Below are 12,588 nucleotides of genomic sequence, written 5' to 3'. Positions count from 1 at the left end.
ACATTAACAATAGAAATTCAACTTCTGTTAATGAGGAATACATAATATTAAAAACTTTATATTTTTTCGTCATAAACACAACTAGTGTAGCTTTAGATTTTTTAATGTTTAACAAGTAATAAACGTAGTTACTGATTTTATTATAAGAAAATAATAATCATACAAATTATATGTCAAGTGAGTAAATCCGAAATAATAAACTAAATTATTAACATATTTTTAGAAGTTACAAAAATAAGAGTTAGTTTAAAATAATTTAAACATTGATTAAATTTTTTAAACATAAAATAGAATTTCAAAGTTACAAAACTGTATTTAACTACAGTTAAATTAACTTTATTTTTATTTACCAATAATGACTTCAAAAAAAACTTAAACTACATTAAAATAATGATAAACTAACTATCTTATACAAGTTTTTTTTTTAATGTTATAGTTTTGAAAATTTTAGTTAGTTTTTATTAGTCTTGTTCAAACTAAAAGTACAAATTAAAACTAACATATTACAAGTTAGTTATTAAAAATATTCAAAGTTTGTAGTTAAATTTTTGTTAGTTAATAGCACCGCGCCGCACAAATATATTATTTATCATTTAGAAAAGAATATTTCAAATTATTACAATAATTTTTTTAACTTTAACTACTATATTAAGTTAAAACTTTGACTATTTTTTACTTGTCGTAATAAAAAACTTAATATTTGTCGGAAAATAAGTATAGAGCTAAAGTTTAGCAAAATACTCAAGACTAAACTACTCTTTGTTTTCTAACTATAAATATGTAAATATGTTCTTATAAATATGTACGTAATTTATATTATTATGCTTTAGTTCTCTTTATTTACATAAGTAAACACATCTGTATGTATTAAAAAGATATAAAACCTTGTTTTAAAAAAACGTTTCAAAAATTGGTATAGTTAGTTGATTGAAAACTTAATTTTTTTTGTTTACAGTTGAAGATAAGAACTCAATACTACTTTATAAGATTACAATTTAGACAAGTATGTATATACATAGATAGTAAAATTTTCAACAGAATAAAAGTTAAATAAAATATATTTAATTTCCACTTTATATAGAAATAAATAAAAAGAAAACTTCAGTTTTTATTGAATTTTAAAAATTGAACGTGTAAAGCTATTTAACTTAAGAATTAAAAAAAATCAAATTTGTATAGGCAAATTTTAAAATCAAATTTCATGTTTGATTCAAGTGACAAAAGTATCAAACATTATACATAAAATTATTAGGTTGTATAATTGTAAGCTGATATAAAAAAGAAATTTTATTTACAATAACAAGCATAACAATACTTATTAGTTTAAACATACATAAAATTTAAAAAAAAGAAGCATAATAGCTTTGTTTAATTAATTCTTTTTTGTAAACTTTCATTGCATAATTAACGCTATATTAAAAATTAAACAGATACTAAAAAGTTAAAGTGCCTTATCGCTTTTATGTTGTTATTTTAATGATTCTTAATTGAACAAAATCAAAGTTATTATAACACTCATAACAACTATCCGAAATATAGGATATTAAAATTAAATACTAAAAAAGTTTTTGCTATTATCAATTTTCACAATTTATGTAAACTATATTTTAAATGTTTGATAGAACAATTATCTGTTTATTATTTCTTTAAACACCACACAATTGTCAAATTTGATATTTGATAGGTTTTAATTAAACTTTTCAAAATTATTTATATTTTTTGATGATTTTATAAGCACAAACACTCGCATACAGACAGTATATTTAAATAGAAAATTTTAAAATCAGCCTTATGGATATAATGTAAGTATGTTTCTAGTTATTAGACGGTGTTTAGCCGCTACAAACAATAATGATGCAAAACTGTACCGTTTCTAAACTAAAAACATCTTTAAAAAATTATGTAGATTTTTTTTTTCATAATAAATTGTATAACGCAATTTTTTCATATAAAATTCGGATAATAATAATATTTGTGTATATAAAAACTTTAAACATATATAACAGGAAACTTACTTAATCAATAGAGTTTATGTTAAAGTTTCTGCTGAGAAAATTTTAAATAAATCTTGTTTTATTATAATAAGTCGACACGAAGTACCATTGAAAAATTTTTACCATCCAACTTATTTCGAGTAATGGTAGTAAAAATATAAACCGAAAATTTTAGATATTACAAAAGTAGATTTCTGGTAAATATTTTTTATTTAAATTTATACCTTTTTTTTGAGATTTTTAGTTTTACATTGTTGTAAAAAATAAGAAAGTTCAGTTTGTTTGTAAAAGTTAGCTAAGAGATTAAAAACAGTCTTTTTAATTTTTTAGCTGTTTTGAAAGCCTTTTTCAAATGACTCAGATATTTTTACACTTTATGTGCGCTTTTTTTCTATTTTTAAATTTTACGCACAACTGAATTACTTTGGAGAACCTTGAAAATTTTCAAAAACTTACAAATACACATTAGTCATTCAAAAATAGTTTAAGTAAAAGAAAATTTATAAGAAAAAATTAAAAGTATAGTAAATTAAACACAACTCGTGTAGCTTTAGATTTCTGTATGTTTAAATAAAAAATAAAGTTAATGGATATAATATAATAAAAAACTAATCATTGAAGTTATATTCAAAAGAGGCACATACAATTAAAACAAAAACAATTAAAACAGTTTTATCTGCTACAGAAATATAAGAAGTAGTTTTAAAAACTAGACAAATTTAATTTTTTTAAACATTTTCAAACAATTATACTATTTCAATATTACAAATCTATACTTAACTATATTTGAATTATTTTTAATGATAGTTTCCCTTAACGACCACAAATAGACTTAGATAACATTAAAGCAAAAAATTACTAATTAGTATTTTATCTTAATATTTCTTAAGTTTTATATGACAATCAACAATATTTCAAATTATTCTCATAAATCTTTTACAATTTCCAACAAAATATAAGATACGAAGTATTTTAAAATACTAAAACATATTTAATATTATCAAATAAATACTTTTTAAGAACCAAAAATAAAAATGTTAGTACTAAGAAAGTCCTACTATATTACAATTAAAAATTATTTGATTTATAAAAACTACACAATAAAAAAAAACACAAGCTACTTTAAACAGTCTGTAATATGAATACATAACTAAAACTAGAACTTTCAACTTATTGCATCTGGTGCGAACTTTTTTAAATTTCCGTCTATTTACCAAAAAAATATGTTGTAAGTAACTCTTTTGTTTGTTTTTAGCCTTTTCGACTACTTTTAGAAAGGTATTTAGCATATAAATAAAAAGCAGCTTATATTTACAAAAGCTATCTTGACTTAAGCTCTAAAGTAGTTAAAACATAGTGTTGCATATACTGATTCTAACTACTTGTGCACATATATACTTCTTTTAAATCTGTAAAAATTATGATATAATATTAAACCTATGAATTAATGGTTTTGTTTTTTTAAACTATTACCAGATACTTAAGATTAAACTATTGAATTATGTATTTTTAAATTTGTAATTAGAAACTTTATTAAACTTTTTAGCTATACTAGCTTTAATTTTAATTAAAACATGTTTTAGAATACTTCATGTTTTTCGTTTTTTTTTATATAACTACAAACACTTGTACACAATTTAAAGTACCAGATTTTAAATTATCATAAATAAATTCCGTTTTAGAGCACTTACTTTCAAAGTTTAATTCTTTTATGTTATGGGTTTATGCCGATTCAAACAATAATAAACAAAAAATCACAAAATAATACTAAACAAATTATTAAAACTGTAAATACACCTTGAGAATATATAATGTTGCAGCAAATGAATTTTTTCAGTTAAAGCACGTATAAACTTCAATAGATAAAAAAGATTTTACATAATTTACAATGCACGTGAGTTTATAAAAATGTGTGGATAAAATACAGTAAATGCCGAGTAGGTGATACATTTTTCGGTTATGCAGGCAAAATTTCATAAAAATTTTCAAGCTAACTTATCTCTTTTAAAAAAAGCAAAAAAACAAACTTTTTAATAAATCATTCAACGGTTCACTGCTGATAATTATACTTCATTCAAATCTAATCCTTTTTTTATGTTTGTTTTTCATTTATGTTCTAAAAGATAGAAAAAGAAGTTCATATGCAACAGTTAATTTAAAGATAAATTGCAAGTTGTATTAAATTTTCATTCAAACTTCTTTTTGAGATTAGTAGATGTTTATTGTTGTAAAACATAAATTTTTAAATAAATAAATTAAAACGCAAATTTTTAAATATTTACTGAGACTTAACTTAAAAGTATTTTGTAATGTTTGTTTTTTTGCACGCTTTTTTAAAATATTTAATTATTGTTTTTTACACTTTAATTGTTTTGTTTTACTTTTTCGCACAATCGGTTTATTCTGTTACGATCTTTAAAATGTTTAAAAGCTTAATGATACACATTTTTTACAAAAATTCATATTTTGGTATTGAAAAAAAAGTCAAAAAAATTAGTATCTGTTGCAAATAAAGCACAACTATATTTCAATATGTTTTATAAACTAATAAGCTTTTTTTATTGATTATAGTATATAAAAAGAGCATTTGCTGAAGTTAGATGTCAAGGAAGTATATATAATTTTAAATATATTAAAAACAATAACATATTTTCAGCAGCTAATAAAAAAGAACAAAAAACATACAAAGTTTAAATGTTTTAAACATAATAGTGTAAATTCAGGATTACAAATCTATGTTCAAGTAAAGATAAATTAAATTTAATGTTTGCTTTCACTTATAAATTTAGATAAATTTTAAACAACATTAAGACAAAATTAAATCTAGTATCGTAAACAAGCTTTTATTAAAAATTTTTAAAGCTAAAAATTTCGTTTGGTCTTTATCAGTTTAATTTAAATTTAAACCACAACTTACAACAAACATAATTCAGCTTATATAAAAAAATTGTTTAATAATTTTATAAAATCTAAAATTAAAATCTTAACTGGTTTAACGGCAATGCGTCGAAAATAATCATCATTCATAGCATAAGTTGAATATAATTTTTAAATATTATTGCTTCAATTTATGTGTTAAACTCTTACTAAAGAACGGACAATATTTTAATTTATTTTTATATAATCCTTATCAATTTTTAACAAAAAACTGCTAAAGTTTTGTGAAATGTTTAGATTGTTTTTGTTTTTCATAAATAGCCAATAACTTTTCAAGGTTATAAAAATTTTATTAAAATAAAAAAAGTTTAACATAATCTATAAACAGTTTTCGAAACTGCTAGCACAGTTTTAAAGTTTTATTATAATAAAAGTAAATATAACAGTGTAGTCCGTTTGAAACATTAATTATTACTTTTTATTTTAAACTAATAGGTATGCAAAAAATTGAAAAACTATTTCTTGAAAATATTATTTTAAAACAAAGTATTTAGATAAAAATAGTTTAGAATTTTTGTTTTCATTTTTACAACTATTTTTAATCTATACCAAACATGCTACAAAAGTGATAATATGAATTTAACAATTATCGATACAACAATTAACAACTAATATGGTTATAGTTCAAGCTTTAAAAGTATATCGATTTTAAAATAATTTCAATGATATTATCAAAACTATACTCTTACTTTTTTTATATTGATAAAATTTTTAGCGATATTTTACAAGTTGTCAATGTTTAATTTACAATTCAGGCTAACGGTCAATGTCATAAAAATAAATTTTTCTAAAAAGTACTAAGAACCAACAAAATGAAGTTTAAGTTGTTCAAAAATCTGGTTTGTAAAAAGGCTCGGGAAAAGAAACAAAATAAATACTTTAATTTATTTTGTGTCACTTAACTTGTTCATTAAAACTATTCAATTTCGCAGAAAAGTGAAATTTAAAGTTTAAAAAAGGAGAAACTTTTGAACTTAATAAATATTCTTATCAACATTCTTCTGTTGATAGTCATACACTTATTTGTTCATATTTCAAACTATGATTGTCTAAAACGTTATAATAGTTTAAACAGCTTAACATTTTTTTTTTCTAAACCACAAAAGCTGTATTTATTCAAAATTTTAACTTTATTATCTACTGCTACTTTTAAAGGTATACGGTTTTTTATATAGTTGATTTAAGTTTTAGTAAATTTTTACTCATGCTTACTTTATTTTAAAATCGTAAATATAAAATTTAGTGGCTTTTAATATAAGTAACATATAAGTTTAGAAAATTTACCAACCTAACAGTTTGACGATCAGAAAAAAAGCAAATTTTTTTTTAATAAAACAAATTATACTAAAATCATAACAAACTAATATCTTAATGAATTAAACAAAATTTATTTTAGATTTTATTAATTTTTTTAAGTTTTTAATGTTTTATTAATGTATATATTATTTTTAATTTGCGTTTTACAGAAAAGACTAGAAGAAGATGTTGAAGAAAAAAACAACTATAAGCATATTAGCTTAGAAGCACATAGTGATAACGGTTACTTACCTTCAAATTTAATGTTGACTGAAACATTAATGAGTTAAAAGTAAAATATTCAACCAATTAGTTTTTCTTACTTTAAGTAATTTAACTAAAAATATGTTGTTAAAATAATCACCTTAGTTTCCGAATACATTTTAGTCCAACTCGATAAAAATCAAGCCATTATGAAACAACTTTTAGAATATTTTGAATTTCGGTATTAAGAACATTTAGAGTTTTAACAAAATTGTGCAGCGCTTTGCTGCTCAAAAATGGTCTAATATACGTTTCCTTTGATATACGTACTGATATAAAATTTGCTTTAAAATGTGCTTATAAATGCATGCGAAAATTTGTGAATTTAATTTAAAGTCCTTTTAGTTTCTGCAAACATATTGCTATTGCTTCATACTCGATGCACAAAAATGATTAAGTTCATTATTCCATTTATTTCAACCGTCTTTGTATATTTTTTCATTCAACGTTTTTATTAAATCAATCTCAGTCAACAATAAACGAATTAACAAAAATTATTTCATTTCGTTATAAATTTAGATTTTAAATAAACTTCAAAAAAGCTATTTAAGTTTAACTGTTAGTATTTTTCTAATTAAAAATAATTTTCTATTTTTATTGCTTTGTAATCAAACTTACAACCTTTTTTTTTTATTTAATAGGTTATCAATAACCATACTATAAAATGAGCTTGTTCAAGTAAAAAAAAGCAGTCATAAATAAAAAATTCTTTAAGTTAAACAAAAATTTCACATATTTTTTAATACAAATTGAATTTTTAGATAATATATAAATTAAATAGTAATCTAGTTTTATTTATTTATAACCAAATATGACAGAATTGTCATAATTATATTAATACTTTCATTAATTTATTTTGGTTATTGGTAAATAAGAATATAAACCAATAATAGCATCTCTTTCAAAAGTACATCGCTGATAACATTTTTGTTTTAAGTTTACTCCTTTTTTGATATGTTTAGTACATTTTTTTTAAGATAAAACAAGTAGTTTGTTTGCAACACTTAATTGAAAAATATATTGCAATTTTTACTATTTTGTTTTTTTTGTATAATTTTTATTTACCTAACAAAGTATACTTAATTTGCTCATTGTGAGCCATTTCCACTAGTTTTATTTTACCAATTAGTTTTTGTACAAAATACTTAAATCTACTTGAAAGTTTAGAACTGTATTTTAACATTGAAAATTGTATTAGGTTTTTGACCAATAGTTTAATATTTAATAAAGATGAAATTAAATATGTGAATCATTATATTTAAGTGTAAATATTAGAGTAAATAATACATCTTTAACATAAGTTTTGATATAAGAAATATAGTTTCATGAAGTTTTATAAGTATAAATTGATTACAATGTTTAATAAAACATAATAAATAATTTTAAAAAGTAAAATTAAAGTTGACCAATATTTAAGAATAATCAAAAAAGTTTTTAAAGATTTTGCTATTTGTTTTTTTTTTTATATACAATTTATTCACAAACTACAGCTACCATACCAGTATTTAAACGGTACCATGCCGCAGGAATTCATAAAAAGTAAAAGAAGTAATAGTTTTTGTTTTTACATTTCATATTAAATTTAAAAAAATATTAACTTTTACAGCTTTTAATTAAGTTTTATAAAAATTTTAATATTTATAAACAACTGCTAACACAAATGAAACACAAATTTATCTTTTATTTCCAATCATTTTTTTTAATTATCATTACTAGTTTTATATAAAACAAACTTTTTATAAACAGTTGGCTCGTAATCATTACTAATTTTGTGCTCGTTTTACTTAACATTGATTCCTAATTCAACTTTAAATGTTAAATTTTAGAATGCAAAAATGTAAATAGGTATTTTGATTATTAATGCTTTTAACAAAAGTAGAAAAAAAACTAAAAATTTTGATTTTAACAAAAGTCGTACCAATAACACATTTTTTATTAAGTTGTTGTATAATGAATGTTCTAATTTAAACTGAATTACAGTGACCCAAATTTTCTACGTAAAAATTATGCTATTCTAAATACTTACATAATGAAAGATTATAATGCCAAAACACTAAATTAAAGTTTCATGCAGTTTAATATTTAGTTATACAAAGATGCATTAAATGGTAATTTTTTTTTTACTTCTTTAAAACGTAAAGCAAAACTTTGTTTGGTTAAATGTAAAATAGTATCATTCTTTTGTACAAAAAAAAATATTACTTTTAGCTAAAATAGTTTAAATTTTTGTCATTTACATAATTATTTTTTGGTTTATCTAAAAAAATTATACTCAATCAGAATAAAACTCTTGACTAACTGAATAATTAAAAATGTATTGTTTTTGTCAAACTTTCCAGTAGCTTGCTATAAAATACTTTGAAAATTTTGAATAAGTAATAAAAATACTGTTTGCATCACAAAGCAACAAAACATTTCCATGACTCTTTTTATGCACGCCATTTTTGGATTTATTTTAAACTTTTTTGTAACTTTTTTTAAACACAGTTTTCCTAAAACAACGAATCTCAAAAGAAATGAAACATGAATTTTATATTTTAATAACGTTAATTGTTAAACAACTATTTTAGATATTTTGATTTAGACCGGAACGGGTTAATGAATTAATTATTGATAATTTATTTTTGGATTATTAGCTTGAAGCTACAATTAATATAAGGAACCAAACGGTTAGTAAAAAACATGAGAGTTTTAATCTTAGGTTGCAGTAAAGATTACAAATAAGTTTATGAAACAATTATTATATTTTAACAGTATTTTACTTTAAAAGACCACCATATAATTCTTTATGATAATTAATTTAACAATTACTTTTTTATTCTTATTTTAGCGGAATAAAGCTCTTTTAAAATTCCTTTTTTTTTTAAATTGAAAAATGAAATTAAAATAAGATTATAAAAATAAATAAGCTGTTTTTTTTTTCCAATACGGGTGAAAAATTATTTTAGGTTTTTTTTTTTTGAAACGCTTTACTTTAATATCTTCAAAAAGTTTTATTTAAATATTTGTTGATTCAAAGTTATTTTTCAACTTTACTAGACTATTTAACAATTTTGTGAATGTAAAACAAGTCTTTCTAGAAAAATTAAACCAAAACAAGCATTATTTAAAATTTATTAAGCAAAATTAAATTTATAGCAGTAAAAATTTTTCAAAACAAAAGTATATAATTGTTTTCTTTATTTTGTATTGTTTCATTTAAGCTCTTAAACATCTTGTTAAAAAAAAAATAAGGGGTAAGTTAGGTTCAAATATGAAGTAAAAGTTAAAATACATTTATATAACACTTTAATTTTTGCATAAATTTTTGCTGACAATAAAAAAAAGTGTTAATGTAATTGTGAAACATGTAACAAAAACTTAATTAATTTTTATTTACAACTTCTTTATGCATGTACATTCTATGAAAATGTGAAGTATAATTAAATTATAAGACTGCTATAGCTAAACTATACCAAAAAAAAAATGTTAAGTGTTATATATAAACAGAACTTAACAGCTGTGATACTTACACAATCTACTCGTATCAAATAAAAAATATGTTTGCTAAATATACTATAGTGTATGTGTTAAAATAGTATTTGGTTAAACAAGCAAAGTTATAGAGGAATGAAATTCATGCTGTTTAAAAGGATCAAAGACAAATTCAGACAGTCAGCAGTTCAAAAATCAAACAAAGCAATACTTCATATGTATATTAAAATAAAAAGTTACCATAGCAACTAATACCACAAAACGACAAGAAATAAAATCCCTTTATTAATTTTTTTACTAGCAACTGTTGTTGTAATGGGAAGGAAAATAAAACAATTAAGTTATAAAGTATATGCAAATTTTATTAAACGATTGCTTTTCGGCGCTTAAGTTAAGTAGAAATATTTTCGAAAGTTTTCGCATTTTCTTAAAACTTATTAAAAAGATTAAATTTAAGTTTACCTCTGTTTAAAAAAATTTTAAAAATAAATGTTTATAAGTTTTTGACTTAAAATTTACTTGTTTTTAATTTTTAAATAAGATAGCTATAACTATATTTGACTTTAATTACTGTTTATAACTATACTACTGCAGCTTTTAAATAAGTTAATTTACCTAAGAACCTGGCATTTTGTTAAAAATAAAAAGAGGACTAAAATTTGAATCGAATTTGAAAAACATATTGAAAAATACAAAAAATGTAATACTTTAAACTGCATGAATATTTATTGAAAACTAAAGAATATTTATACTTTTACCTGTGTGAAAAATGTAACAAAAACACCAGTTTTTTTGAATAACAACTACCTTCTGCATTTATACGATAAAATTAAAAATATCTAGTTAAACAATCAGTTACTTACCAAACTGTAGAAAACTGTATTGTAATAAAAGTATACGATTAATAAAACTAAACTACTTTTAAAATGGATCTATGTATATAAATACAAGTTTATAGTTGTAGAAAGTATTCACAAACAGATTCTTGACAACTGAAAGTGTTTTTGCTAATGTAGTATCCATATAAAATAGCAAAGCTACATATTTATGAAAGTTACACTATTTGAAAACATCAAAAAAATATTTCGGCAATCAGTTAATGAAAAAATTAAACGAAACAATAATCTATGTAAATTCTTAAGTTTATCAAAATAAGTATTTTTCTTTGTAATTCCTGATAAAAACGATAAAAATTTTACTTCCCCATTAAATGCTTTGCCAGCAACCGGTGTCGTAAATGACAAGAAAAAAAGTTAAATAAATGATTAGTTATTAGATTCATTATTTGTAAGATAAAATATTTTTATAATTTATTTTCTTTTTGTTAGCAATTTTGCTTAAGTTTAAAATTAATCTTCAAATTGCTTTTTTTTTAATTGCATATATGTGAAAGCACTTTGTTTAAAATGAAACATAAAATTTAAAAATTTTTTTGTTTTTGTAAGGAACAGTTAAATTATTGATAAAATTTGACTTTACACTCAGTAAATAAAGCTCTTGACTTATTTTATCTTCGTACTATTTAATTTTTTTTTTTGTTTAATAAGTAAACAAGAGTTATTTAAGTTTTTAAATAAAGTTAAATTTCGTAAAACATAAAAGTAAAATTTCAGAGTTGCAAAACTTTTATTAATAACAATAAATTTATGTTTAGTTAAACTAAAATTAGTTTTAAATTAATTTATTACTTTAAAACTTAATTCTTAATGGTTAAAAAAAAAGTGTGAAAAAACAATAATTATAAACTAATTTTGTATGACAAAACATAAAGTTTATGCTTTACTTCAATATTTGATTTGTAATAATAGTTGCGGATTTTAACATAGCCACAAACAGTAGCAAGCATTGAAAATATATTTTTAAGTTCGTTATAATTATTTAGGCAAATTGATAAAATATCAGCTTTTTTTAATGGCATTTACTGGCAAACTTTTATACGAAAATGTTTTATAGCTAAAAAAAGTACGCTCTATTCAGTTACGCTGTTCAAAAACAACAAAAAACAAAAGAATATTTAATTGGTAGCTTAAAATTTAAACATAAACAACTTAATATGTTTTCGTTAAATTATTTTTTAACATTAGTTGCTAACAAATAGTAAAGTAACAAGTTAATATAAAGTTGGTATAGTAACAAATTAATTACCTTTTTTAACCTTTGTACCAGCTACTTGTGTTGTAAAATTTAACAAAAAAAAACAGTTAAGTTACAGGGAAATTACACGTTTTATTATTTTCTCTTTTTTTGGCACTTATAAAAAGTAGAAATGATTTTTTTACATTTCTTTTTTGATAGTAAGTATATTTTATTGCACAGAATCAAAATGCAAAATAAGCAAATTAATATTTTGATATAAAAAGAAACCAATTCCTTCCTTTTGTAGAAAAATATTTATTTTTTTTGTTTTTGTTTTACTAGGACTTTCAAAATATTTTATAAGCATAAAACAAGCCAATATATTAGCAATTTTAAATTTGTATGAATTTAAAATTTTGATTTATTTTTAAAGCGTACTAAATTATAGTAAAAGCTTATAAAAATAGAGTCGTAAATGACTTTAAAATTTATGAAAAAGTTACCTAAGTTTTAATTTTTAAAGAATTTCTTCAACTCAATATTTCTA

This window comes from Thalia democratica, chromosome 9 (assembly GCF_965202585.1).
Source record: "Thalia democratica chromosome 9, ktThaDemo2.hap1.1, whole genome shotgun sequence".
Taxonomy (NCBI): Eukaryota; Metazoa; Chordata; class Thaliacea; order Salpida; family Salpidae; genus Thalia; species Thalia democratica.
The sequence above is the reverse complement of the archived record's forward strand: the minus strand, read 5'-3'. Positions refer to the sequence as shown.